The sequence below is a fragment of the Rhinolophus hipposideros genome (assembly GCF_964194185.1).
Source record: "Rhinolophus hipposideros genome assembly, chromosome: 10".
Lineage (NCBI taxonomy): Eukaryota > Metazoa > Chordata > Mammalia > Chiroptera > Rhinolophidae > Rhinolophus > Rhinolophus hipposideros.
The window spans coordinates 46,151,050-46,163,105 of NC_138056.1; the positions used below are offsets into that span (position 1 = coordinate 46,151,050).

A 12,056-nucleotide genomic window follows, 5' to 3' on the forward strand; every position below is an offset into this window, starting at 1 on the left:
CTAGGTTACTCTGCTCAGCAACAGAAGAAGGGACCTTCTCACTGTATCAGGACCCCCCACCACCTTGGTTCCCAAATCTTCCGCCTGGGGCAGGTCCCCAGCCCCCTCTGATTCCTGCTGTCTGTGCACTAGCACATGAGCTGGAGAGGAAGGTCTAGACTGGCCAGAATCTGGAGTCCCAGCCCATCCAGCGTCCTGAAGCCCAGTTTCTGAAAATACTTGGGTCCCCACATTCCCTGGCACTGTCAGATCTGGGGTCTCGGGGATGGGGCGCCCCAGGTTCTGAAGGTGTTGCGCACTCCAGTGATGTAGCGACTGAGGATGCTGGCACCGTAGGGGGGCCGGGGTGTCCCTCCCCCCCGCCAGAGTCCGCCCCACATCAGCTACTTCACTTTGCAGTGGAGAGACAGGCTTGGTCAGCTCTGTCCGTCTGTTGCCCAGGTCTGTGGGAGGCTTGCGGGAGTATTGATGGGAGGTCTCTCAGAAGAGGAACCTTCCCTGTGCCACTTCTACCCTCATCAGAACCGCAGGTGACAACGTTACTGGGATTCCTGAGGAAGGAGAAGTGGAGGAAGTGAGAGACTGCCTTTTGGGCTGGGGGTCAGGTGGTAGGCTGAGGCTGGCGCAGATGAATCTGAGCGGCCAGGCCGGTGGTGGTGAGTTTAGAAGACACAAAGAAGGAAAGTTTTGTGGGCCAGGGAAGAGATCAGGAGTCCCAGGGATGGGAAAGTGTTTAGCGGGTGGAGGTTTGTACATCTGCCCTGTTAGCCCTCCTCCCCATCTTCACCTGTCCAGCTCATAGACTCCTCAGTGCCTGGTTCAAATCCCACCTCTTCTTTCTCCAACTTCTGGTACTCTGTCCTTCTGCCTTCCCAATGAGCTTCTCAAAATGATAGGCTCTTTCTATCCGTTGGGTCCCACATGGGTTTATGTCTCTCTTAGCTAAGCACATTCTGCCTCGTTAGATGGTTTCTCTTCCTCACCAGACTGAAAGCTTCCTCTGTTGTCCCTGTTCTACACGGTCCCCCTCCCTCCAAGACAAGGCCTGGAACAAAGGGAACACGGCAAAAAAATGTTGCTTGAAGGAGTGAGTAAGTGAATGAATGACTAAAGGAGTGAGTGAGAGAATAAATGAATACATAAATGAAGGCAGGAGTGAAGGATTATATGAAATGAGCAGAATAAATGTCTGATGGGTCAGAGGGTAATTGAGTCAAGGGGCCACAGTGTGCAGGCTGTAACTTCCAAGGGCATGATAGGATGGGGTCACACATGACTGCAGGCTGGATGAGGGGTGTGAGTCTGGTGTGGTGCATTTATCCCAGCGGAGCAAGGAACAGGCATGCGGTAAGCTTGGAGGTGAGCAACTAACCTTTCCGACAGATCTCCTCAAACTCCTCCCATGTGGTCTCTATGGACCAGGGCCTTGATGACTCGAAGGCGGTAGGATCCACACTCTCCCTCCCCAGGTCCTGCCCCTGCCCCAGGATTGGCCTGGGATGGGAAGACAGGAAGGTGAGAGAGATTCTCCACCCCAGCCTTTCTCTAATCACTGCCCCCTCCCCCAGGCAATGAAGGATGGAGGCCAAGTCTGTGCAGACTTTTCTGTCCCTGAATACCACACATCTAGCCCCTGGTGTGATCCTGGAAAGTAGAAGGATGGAGGCCAGGAGTTGGGTGGTGGGGTGAGGGTTGGGAGGTGGAGCGGGGAGTGGGCAGAGACAGAAATATTGAGCAGGGCAGAGCTCAGTTCTCCCTCCTGCTACCAACCCAACCTTGGTATTCTTGAGTTAAGTTAGTCCAGGTTAACCCTGTCCTTCAGACTCTGCAGAGGGGGAACCAAGGGGGTGTGGGGAGGCACCTGCACAGACCTGTTCACACACACAAGATGGAAATCGGCATGCAAATTAGAATGATGGGTCTGGGTCCAGTTTTAGGCCTCAGGATAGTACCAGGAGGGCAAGTAGGGTATATGAGGCAGATAAAGGAGAAAGCAGAGGTAGAGAGAGTTGGCAAAGGGCTGGTCTCAGAAGACATAGGGTGAAATCCCAGTTCAGTCACTTAGCAGCTGTGTCTCAGGCAAGTTACTCAACTTTTTCAGGCCTGAGTTTTTCCAAATTTAAAACAGAGAAGGTAATCATGCCTCCTTCCCAGGTTGGGCATCCCTGGAAAGCTCCCTGATTCATGAGTCTGGGTCTGGGACCTCTTTTCTGTGCTTCCTCCTATCATAGGCTTGTCTTCTTGTATCATTATAGTCCATTTCCTTCTGCTACTCTAGACAGTTAGCACCCAGAAGGAACACCATTATGGATATCTTTATTTCCGGTATAGGTGTGCTTGGGTAAGTGTTTGTTGAGCACACTGTTGACCAAACAGATTAGGAAAGGCATTCTTCACCTGGGAATCCAGGGACCTCAGAGCTCCAGAGTTGGCCTGTGGCCTCGAAGAGCTGACCTGGAGGCCCTGGCTTAGAGATCCTCAAGTAACACATTTTAAGGGGAACAGATAGAACCCCCTACAGTTCTGGCAGTCCTGCTGGTCTGAATTAGGAAGGGGCTCCCATGGCAAGCCAGACTGAGTTAGACAGCAGATAATGAGAGGTAGGTGAGCCCCTGGGAGTCCTGGCCTCCTCTCTCAGGCCTCTGTCACCCTTTGAGTCTCCCAACCTGTGGGGCATTTTTTACTCAGCTTCTTGACATGTTGTTTTTTTTTTAAATGTTCAACCGGCCCAGTGGCTCAGGTGGTTGGGGCACCGTGCTCCTAATGCCGAGGTTGCTGGTTCGATTCCCACTTGGGCCAGTGAACTGCTACCTCTACAGCTAAGATTGTGAACAACAGCTCTCCCTGGAGCTGGGCTGCCGTGAGCAGCTGGAGGTGGGCATGAGCTGCCGAGGGCTGCCATGGACTGCTGTGGTCTGCCGCGGGCTGCTGAGTGCTGAAGTGGGCTACCGTATGCTGCCAGGAGCGGCTGATAGCCAGCATGAGTGGTCAGCAGCCATTGTGAGTGGTCAGCTGCCTGACCCACGAGTGGCGACCGACAGCCTCAGCGGGGCAGAGTGCAAGGCTCATAATACCAGCCTGGGTCAGGGAGCTGTGTCCTCCACAACTAGACTGAGAAACAGTGGCTTGAAACAGTGGAGGGGAGGGGGGAACGGGGTGGACCGGAGTGGCAGGGGCGGGGGGCAAGGGGAGGCGGAAGAAGGGGGGGAAAATGTTCAGCCATGTCTTGGCCCAGGGCAAAAGTTTTGTATGGAGCTTGTGGGGACAGAGTCCCAGAGAGCAATTTCCAGGCCCTTGGCCTCACGTGGAAAGGTGCTGGCTTGGATAGTAGATGGCCTTCCGCTGTGACTAGTTGGCCGTCAGCTGTAACCAGTTAGCCATTGGCCACTGATATAAGTGCTGTGCCTGCGTTGGTTGATTGGTTGGCAGGCAGAGAACCAGACGGCGGATTGCGGGTCGTGAATCATGTGGAGCCTACTTCCTGTGTCTCGCTTGGCCGCCAGCGAGACTGGGGTGCTGGAAGACCCCTTGTTGGGGTACTGACGGATGTTTGCTTTCTGTGTCTCCAACCCAGCTGCCAGCAAGACTATAGTGATCTGACTCCCCTACCTATGGCTCCATTGTTGTTCCTTTTTGGCCTCACCATATCCTGCGTTCTTGTGAGGGGAGCAGGACCAGAGACCCCGCATGACACCCCGCGTGACACAATGCAGCTGAAGTCCTGATGTAAGAACCAACACCAAGCAGATGAGGTACTTACAAAGATGGGGATTGGGGGATGGTCCAGCTTCTTGGTTTTGCAGCAGGAGCAGCAACAGCAAATGAACAGGAAAATTCTCCTGAGAGATTTGGATGGCAGGAAGAGGTTAGTCAGAGGACAGAGTCTAGGGAAATGGGGGCAGGAGCTAGGGTGGCAGTGCTGAGTGCTTGGGAGTTGGGAGTGAGAGCTCCGAGGTCATCACCTGAGAAAGTAGAAGACAGCTTTGGGGGAGGGCAGGATGTTGAAGGGCACAGTCATCGTCAGGCCCTCTTGAAAGTAGAACAGGTAGAGCTTGGAGCGAGCAAAACTTCCACTCCACGTCGGCATTGTCCTGTGGCAGGAGGTAGGGGGCTCTGCAAGGACCACTTTGGTACCCAGCCCTCCTGGCCACTCAGTTTGCCTCATTTCCCCCCATCCTCAAGTCTCTTCTTCCCTAGTGGGCCAACCACTTTCTTCTCCTCATTCTTATCTCTGTCATCGTCCATCACCCGTAATTCCCCTGACTATTTTCCCCTCTCCTCTTTTCTATCTTTCTGACATCCGATTCCTGCCCAGCCATTTCTCTAGCTGCAAACCCTAACCTATCCCATCTCCTTCCCTCTCCCTTCTCATTGTCCCCACCTACTTTTCCACAGCACACCCTTCCTCCCAACCATAAAGTGGAGAGAGCACTAGACCTCTCTCCTGGAGTCTGGAGAAACTAATAGCATTACCAAGACCCTCGTCTTACAGACGAGGAACATGAGGCCTAGAGAGGAAAACTTGCCTCAAGTCACAAAACAAGGGGATCGCAGAGGCGGAGCAGGACCCTGAATGTCTCGATGATTTGTATCCTGTTTCTCTGTATCCCTTCCTCCCTCTCCCGGCCTAAGCTAGCCTCAATTTACTCACCTCAATCTTCTGGAAGGGGTTGGTGGTCATGGCGATGAGCATGTGGAGCAGCACAGTGACCGTGATAATGGTGAAGATGCCACAGAGGGCCCAGCCATGGAGTCACGTACCAGAAACTCCGGCTGGCGACCACGCTGTGCTCCATGCCAAACATGGTCCTGAACAGAAACTGGACAGTCTCATTGAAACTGGCATGTTGGGATAAAGGGTAGGACGTGAGCAGTGGGAGAGGGGCCTGAGTGCCAACCAGAGGTAGTCCTCACGCTCCAGGACCCAGCCGAAGACATTCATTCTGCTTCCGTGAAGTCCACACAAACACGATTTCTGAGCTCCAGCTCTCATTCTTTCAGTCGACCAGTATTTATTGAGCAGTATTTATAGTCGTGCCATAGGTGCTAAGGATATAGTCATTAACAACACAAGAATGGTCACTGTCTTCAAGGACCCTTTATTCTAGGGGATGGGAGGCGAGATGGACACTCATTATGCCAACATTTTTAAATTGTAGTAAGTGCTATGAAGAAGCAGTAAGAGATGTTATGACCTAATCTGGGTGCTGCAGAAAGCTTCTTTGAAAAGCATTCAAGCTGAGCCCTGAAGGATCCGTGGGAATCAGCCAGGGGAGAGAAAAGGAGAGAGATGTGAAGAGCATTCCCAACGCAGAGAAGCCTGGGGTATTTGAAGAACTGAGAGAAGGCCAGCACAGCTGGTCTGGGAGGGCAAAGGAGAGAGAGGCTTGTGAGAAAGAGGCTTGTGAAAGGTAAGTAGGGACAAACCAGGTCATGCAGGACCTTGTAAGAGAGAAACAAAGATCCTTACCATGGCCTCTGAGCATTAGGAAGCTATGAAGAATTCTAAGCAGAGGGGTGAAATCTGATTTACAGTTGAAAAGATCACTCCTGGCTGCTGTGAGTAGAATGGAAGGGAAGCAGATGAGAGAGTGGGGGAATGCAGACCAGTTAAAAAACTGTTGCTGGGAGCGGCTGGATGGCTCAGTTGGTTACAACGCTAGCTCTGAACAACATGGTTGGTGCTTTGAGTCCCACATGGGCCAGTGAGCTGCGCCCTCTACAGCTAAGGTTGTGAACTATGGCTCTCCCTGGAGATGGGCTGCTGTGAGCAGCTGGAGGTCACTGTGAGCTGCCATGGGCTGCCACAGGCTGCTATGTGCTGCCAGGAGTGGCCAGTGGCCAGCGTGAGTGGCGAGCTGCCGTGAGCTGCTGTGAGCAACCGGCTACCAACTGGATCAGCGGTGGGGGAGTGCAAGGCTTATAATACCAGCACGGGCCAGGGCACTATGTCCTACACAAGTAGACTGAGAAACAATGGCTGGAATCGGAAGGGGGTGGGGGTGGGGAAGCAGAAGAAGGGGGGAAAAAAGTGCATTCTATGAGTCACTCACAGACTTGACCAGGGCTGTGAAGAGAGAACAGATTCTCTCTTCTATTGTATTTATTGGCAAATCTGTCTTATTCCCTCTATCTTAGCACCAGTTCAGGCCTTGACGATTGCAACAACCTCTGCAGCTGGTCTCTGACCTCAATCTCTCTCTTGTTATCCCACACTCTACATTGCATCTAAGGTGTTCTTTCTAAATGCTGATCTGATGTGTTGTACTTCTGCTTGTCACATGCTCTGAACTACCTCTCCAATGGGCTAAACTAACATCGTGTATCTCCCAAAGTGATGTGATGGAAAGTACACATCATCTCTAGGTTGTGTTCTTGCCCAAATTGCTTAGCTTGAATCCAGTAATAAGTAAATAGGTAAATCCCAACTGTGGAATACTCTCTACAATATAACTTTGTCTGCACTCTTCCAAAAATTCATTTGTCATGAAAGACAAAGAAAAGGTAGAGGGAAGATTCTAGATTAAAGGAAACTAAAGAGATATGACAACAAAATGCAATGCGTGATCCCAGATTGGATTGCAGGTTTTTTAAAAACTAGAAAGACCTTTTTTTAGGCAACTGGAGAAATTTGAATAAGGGCTACATAGTAAATAATATTGCAGAACCAATATTAAATTTTTTGTGGTTATGATCTTAGGAGACGTTCTGAACTATTTAGGGGTGAAGTGTCATGATGTGTGCAACTAGCTTTTAAATGTTTCAGGAAAAAATAAAAAGAATAAAGAGAGCAATAGATTAGGCAAGAAAACAACAAAACAAAACAAACAACATTAATAACCGGTGAAGCTAGGTGACGGGTATATGGGTATTCATTGTGCTTTTCACTTTTTCATAGGATTGATATTTTTCAAAATAAAAAGTTTCGAGAGAAAGTGAATACGTGGGTAAATGAATGAGTACATTTATAAATGAATGAGGGAGTGATTCACCAAATTAGAGAATTAATTATTGAGTGAATAGATGAGGGAGGAGGGAGTGAAAAGGTGTGATCCATAAGCTCCAAGCTGCACGGTCCCAGACCCCCACCTGCCCATCCTGCCTCTGCCCTGGCATACTTGCCCAGCCGCTGTCTCCTGGTAGAGCACATAGATATTGTTGAGACCACACAGGATGATCATGAGGGTGAGCATGAACCTGGCAGGGGTGGAATAGGGAAGGATCAGAGCAGGTCTCCACCGTAGGAGAAGTCAAGCTCTGGGAAGAGGAATGGGAGTGATGACCTTTCAGGCTTAGCCTCTCTACCTGACAAGTTTTCAGTTTGGTTACTATTAAGGATGGGGAAGTTAGGGGGTGGGAAATGAGAAGGGATTTAAAGTGGGTGCTAAAGTAGGAGCTCGCCCTCAAGAATGAAGGGTACTGAGTTCAAGCAGTCAAAGCTGGGATAGGCCAGTCTCCCAGGGAGGGATTGAGATGCTGAGAGGTGGTACAGGAAGGAGTGACAGCCAGAGAGTCCAGCACTGGTCACCACATGTGAGGATGAGTTAGCTGCAACAGGACAGGAGGGCCTCAGGGGTGGGGTGGGAGGTTTTCCTTCAAGCTATGCCAAGATGAAGATATTTATAGACAGAAGCAAGGGCACCCACTCCAGTCCCACCTCAGTGGGATTCCCAAAGCAGCCAGAATGAACTATGGGCTCTGATTAGGGAGAGAAGCCAGGTTAGGCTGTAAATGATTAGATGATGAGCCCTAAGAAGTCTAAATAATGGCATGGGTTCAAAGAGCAGTTGTATAGTGGGAAGGGTCCAAAGTGACCCAAGTCTAGTGCCTTTACCACAAAGGCGGGAAAACTGAAGCCCAGAAGGAGTCTTGGAGACAGTGACAGAACTGAGACTGGAACTCTCAGCTAAAGGTTCTTTCTGCTATCAGTGGTTCCTAATCTTTTGTGGGGCCATGGGACTCTCTGAGAATTAGATGAGAGCTATAGACCCTCTGTGCAGGGATGTGTACAAATTTTGCCTGTAGTTTTGGGTTCTCAGAGGTCTCTGGAGCCTATGCAAGGAACCTGAGTTAAGAACCTCTGTACTAACTAGAGCTGGGGAATTTCAGAAGGAGGTCCAGTGCAAGTAGAGCCCATCAGAGGGGAGGCTGCTCTGAGCCCAGACAGTATGCACCGGATCATATCATCAGTCATCTTGCCAATGGACCTCTGCACAGTGCCCATTGACTCGTGGGCCGGCAGAATGTAGGTCAGGCGGGTGAAGCTGAGCATGCTGGTGACAGCAAAGAGCACCTACGCCAAGAACTGGGGGTCCTCGCTGCGCCACTCACTTCTCTCTGTGCAGGGTGGAATGAGGACTGAGGCTGAGAGCCGAAGAAGAGAAGGGATTGGGGGATGTGGAGCTGAGTTGAGGAGCTGTGGTGCAACAGTGGCAGGCAGCCCCACTGGGGGCATCTCAGCAGTGCATGTGGGCAGGCCCAGCCAGGAGGAGGCGTAGTGCAAAGGCGGCCTGGCACAGCAACAGGATGACCTCGTCCAGGAAGTTCCACCAGTCCAGGATGTAACTGCACAGGCCCTCAATCCACACTTCCTTACACTCAAACCATAAGAATCCTGAAGGGGGTGGCAGGGGGCCAGGACAGGATGAAGCAGAACCGGTCTCCTCCTCCTTCCAGGTCAGAGCTGGGTTATGGTGGGGCATACCTGTCCCTGGTGGTGGTGATGGGGCGGGGACGAACCGGATAAAATGTAAATATTTAATCTACTTAAGTACAAAGTGATCTTATGTGAAAATAAAAAGGACTCCTGGCTGATGTACAGTCATCTGTGGTGTGGCCAGCACCACTAGTCCCAGTGAGTGGACATTCAAAGTGCGTAACACCTGGGAGAGGCTGGCTATCGGGAGAGAATCATCCAAATCTGTTTCTCCTTGCCCTCCACTAAATAAATATTGGACAAATATTTAAAGAATATTGATTTGAAGTGGCTCCAAATTATCAATCAGCCTGAGGCCCAGCACCAAATCTGTGGATGAAGAGTCCTGGGAGTTGGACCCCATTATCCAGGTGGTCCTGCCACATTGTACCCTTCTCCAGTCTCTGGATACAAGCATGTGCTTTTCCACACATGGTTCTGTCTGCCTAGAATGCCCTTCCACAGCCTTTTGTGGCTCACCTTTGTGGCCCAGGTCAAATATTATCTCCTCTGTGAGGCCTTCCCTAAGCAGGGGGAGGGAGTTGCTCCCTGTTGAGTTCTTACAGCTCTCTTCAGGGGCCTGCGATGCCTTCACTGGGAGGCACTGCAGGAAATCTCTTCCTGGGTCTGTCTCCCCTTACCTCCCCTGAACTTGGAGCCCCTCAAGGGCAGGGACCATGTCAAATTCGTCTCCTTGTCCCCAGTGCCCAAAACAAGGCCCAGTAGTCATAATGAAGCAAGTATTTAATAAGTTCCTGCCATGTGCCGGTGGGATCCTGTGGTGAATAAGACAGATAGAGTCCCTGTCCTTCCAGGTTCACAATCTAGCGAGGGAGACAGTCAAGTAGCCAGGCAGTGACAACCCGTTGGGGGAAATTCTAAGACTGAGGAGCAGCGGAACACAGGCTGTTACGGGAGTGGATTCTCACTCTGATCTGGGGGCCAGGAAAAGCTTCTCACAGCAAGTGCTGGTTAAGCTGAGACCTGACAGAGGAGTCCAAGCAGGCAGGGCAGGGGGCAGCGTGGGAAGGGGAGAGTGCTCTGGAAAAAGGGAATGAGCACAGGCCTGGAGAACAGCAGGAGCAAGATGTGGTCAGGAACGGAATCAGTCCCCCATCAGGCGAGTACCTCGTGATGGTGGGGGGATGCTTAGTAATGTGTGTTGAATGGATGGATGGAACCATATTAATTTATCCTTGTATTCTCAGGGCTTCGCTCACAGTGGGGCAGCAGGAAGTATGTATTGCCAGAAGAAATGAGGAGTTTTGTTTAAGACTTTTCTTCCCTCATGGACAGGAACTGTATCGGTTTCATCTCCACCCAGCTCAGGTCAGTAATGTTTAGTAAATAACAGGATAAGAAACTTTTCCCCTTGGCCTGCTTTTGTTTTCTTCCCAAAGAGTTTCTTGGCCAAAATTTCCTTATGGGCCTCATTGACTGGCTGGGTGCAGGGTGGAGTAGGGGGCTGAATGAAGGGAGGACAGCTGAGGAAGGGGCCACCAGTCCAACCTGCTGAGCTGGCCATACAGAGGTTAGGAGAGCTCTGGGGATTCTTGGAAACTGCTTTGAAGAATTGTTTGAGAATACTCAATTCTGCTATAGAAGAAAAGAAAACCAATGGGATGGAACGTATACATTAAACATGGATGAGTTAGTTATCTGGGTGACACGTTGAACACACAAAGTAGAGCATATATGTGTGCACATACACAGAAAGTGATAGCAGACACTAAATATTCATGATACACTGAATATACATGAGGCTGATGAGGCACTCAGGATTCATCAGATCTTAAATCAGCTACCACTGGTGATAGCCATTGTGGCCCCACAGGTCCTCTGCCTTAAGATGGCAAAGAAAAGTCCTAGCTGCTCATCAGGATGATTTGGCAAACTACAACGGTGGTCAGACATGCCTGCCCTGGGTTTCTCCCATAGAGCAGGTGTTGGGCCCAGGCAATTTCTGGCTGTCGCACCCACTGCTCAAACCTCAACTCTGGTCCTCATAGCACCACCATCATAAGTACATCAGTTATGGATTTAATAAACTGGGTGACTCGAGCACCTTAATTTGGTCTGTGAGCCTTTCCGGTCCACGACCTTCGGGATAAATTACCTGGTGGTGTACTTGCAGGCTACCATTACACCAAGGTAATTTCCGAAGACACCTGCCTATGGACCAGTATCTTATTTGTGAGAGGATAGGAATCTCCAGAGTGGGTAGCGACTGGTGCCAGGGTGGGGGAAGAATTGGGTCCTTGCTCAGGGAGTCTGTTAGAGGGCCAGGTCCCCTAATTAGAGGTAAAGGGAAAAGGTCCCTTGGGATGCTAGAGTCCAGAGGGGACTGGATGTATGTTCAGGAGCATCTACAGGGGCCGGTGACCCCCCCACTGGGGTACTTATCATGAAGAACAGCAAGGAGGGCCCCACGCATGTACCTGTGACCCAAACCATGTGTAGTGATGTCTCCCAGATGCTCTGGCTACGGCCGCAGAAGGTGTCTCCATTACCAGGGACTCTCGCAGCAGGAAGGTGAGCAACCACAGAGAGGAGACAGAGTGCAGCAGGAACTTCAGCACTGGGGGCTTTAGCAAGTGGCCCAGCTTGGTGGGGAAGGAAAGAGAGCATGGCTCTTAGAGCCTTGTTCATGTCTGTCCCCTTCCTGGGAGAACTTCCTGAATGCTCAGCCCACACATGACTCCGCCTTTCACTCATTTATTTAGACGCTTATGCAGAACGTACTGTGGATTAGGCCTTACACTTTCTTATCTATTGTCTCCTTTACAACCAACCACACGAGGCAGGTACCACAGGCTCTTCCACCTCAACGGTTAAAAAATAAAATCATCACCTTCTATGCCAAACTCATTCCTTCTCCCCCTGTGTCCCCATCTTAGAAAATGACCTGGTCACCCAGGTCAGGAACCTTAAAGGCACGACTACATCCTCTCTCACACACACTCTGACAATCTCCCTCCCCCACCCCTAATCCATCCTTCACACTAGTGGAGAGATCTTTCTAAAACACAGGACTCATGGGGCCGCTCACCTCATTAAAAGCCTGCAATGGCTTCCATCGTTGCTTAGAAAGCTGTGTGAGATCTGGCTCCTGCCTACTTCCCTCCACTTGCTATTTGCACTTATGCTTAAGGAACACAGAATTCCTTTCGGTTTCTTTAATACTTTACATTCTTCTTCCCCTGGGCCTGCAGACATGCTGTTCCTGCTTCCTGGAAGCCAGCTCTCCAGAGGCCTTACCTCGTGAATAGGGACAGGTCTTGCTCCCCATTATATCCCCAGCACCAGGCACAATGCCTGGCTCACAGTGGGCTCTTGAGGAAATATTTGTTGAATGAACAAA

General features: G+C 50.7%; 1 pseudogene across 1 annotated transcript in view; it reads right to left on the minus strand.

Moving 5' to 3' along the window:
* The window catches only part of LOC308503427 (short transient receptor potential channel 2-like), a 16,757-nt pseudogene continuing 4,701 nt past the window's right edge, over nucleotides 1–12,056 (minus strand). Inside the window, exons 5-13 of the transcript in view lie at nucleotides 11,134–11,298; nucleotides 8,429–8,614; nucleotides 8,175–8,358; nucleotides 7,119–7,197; nucleotides 4,652–4,839; nucleotides 3,963–4,091; nucleotides 3,761–3,839; nucleotides 1,373–1,494; nucleotides 1–443 (exon numbers count right to left, since the gene is read on the minus strand). The product of the transcript in view is annotated as a short transient receptor potential channel 2-like (transcript). The remainder of the gene's footprint in view (nucleotides 444–1,372; nucleotides 1,495–3,760; nucleotides 3,840–3,962; nucleotides 4,092–4,651; nucleotides 4,840–7,118; nucleotides 7,198–8,174; nucleotides 8,359–8,428; nucleotides 8,615–11,133; nucleotides 11,299–12,056) is intronic.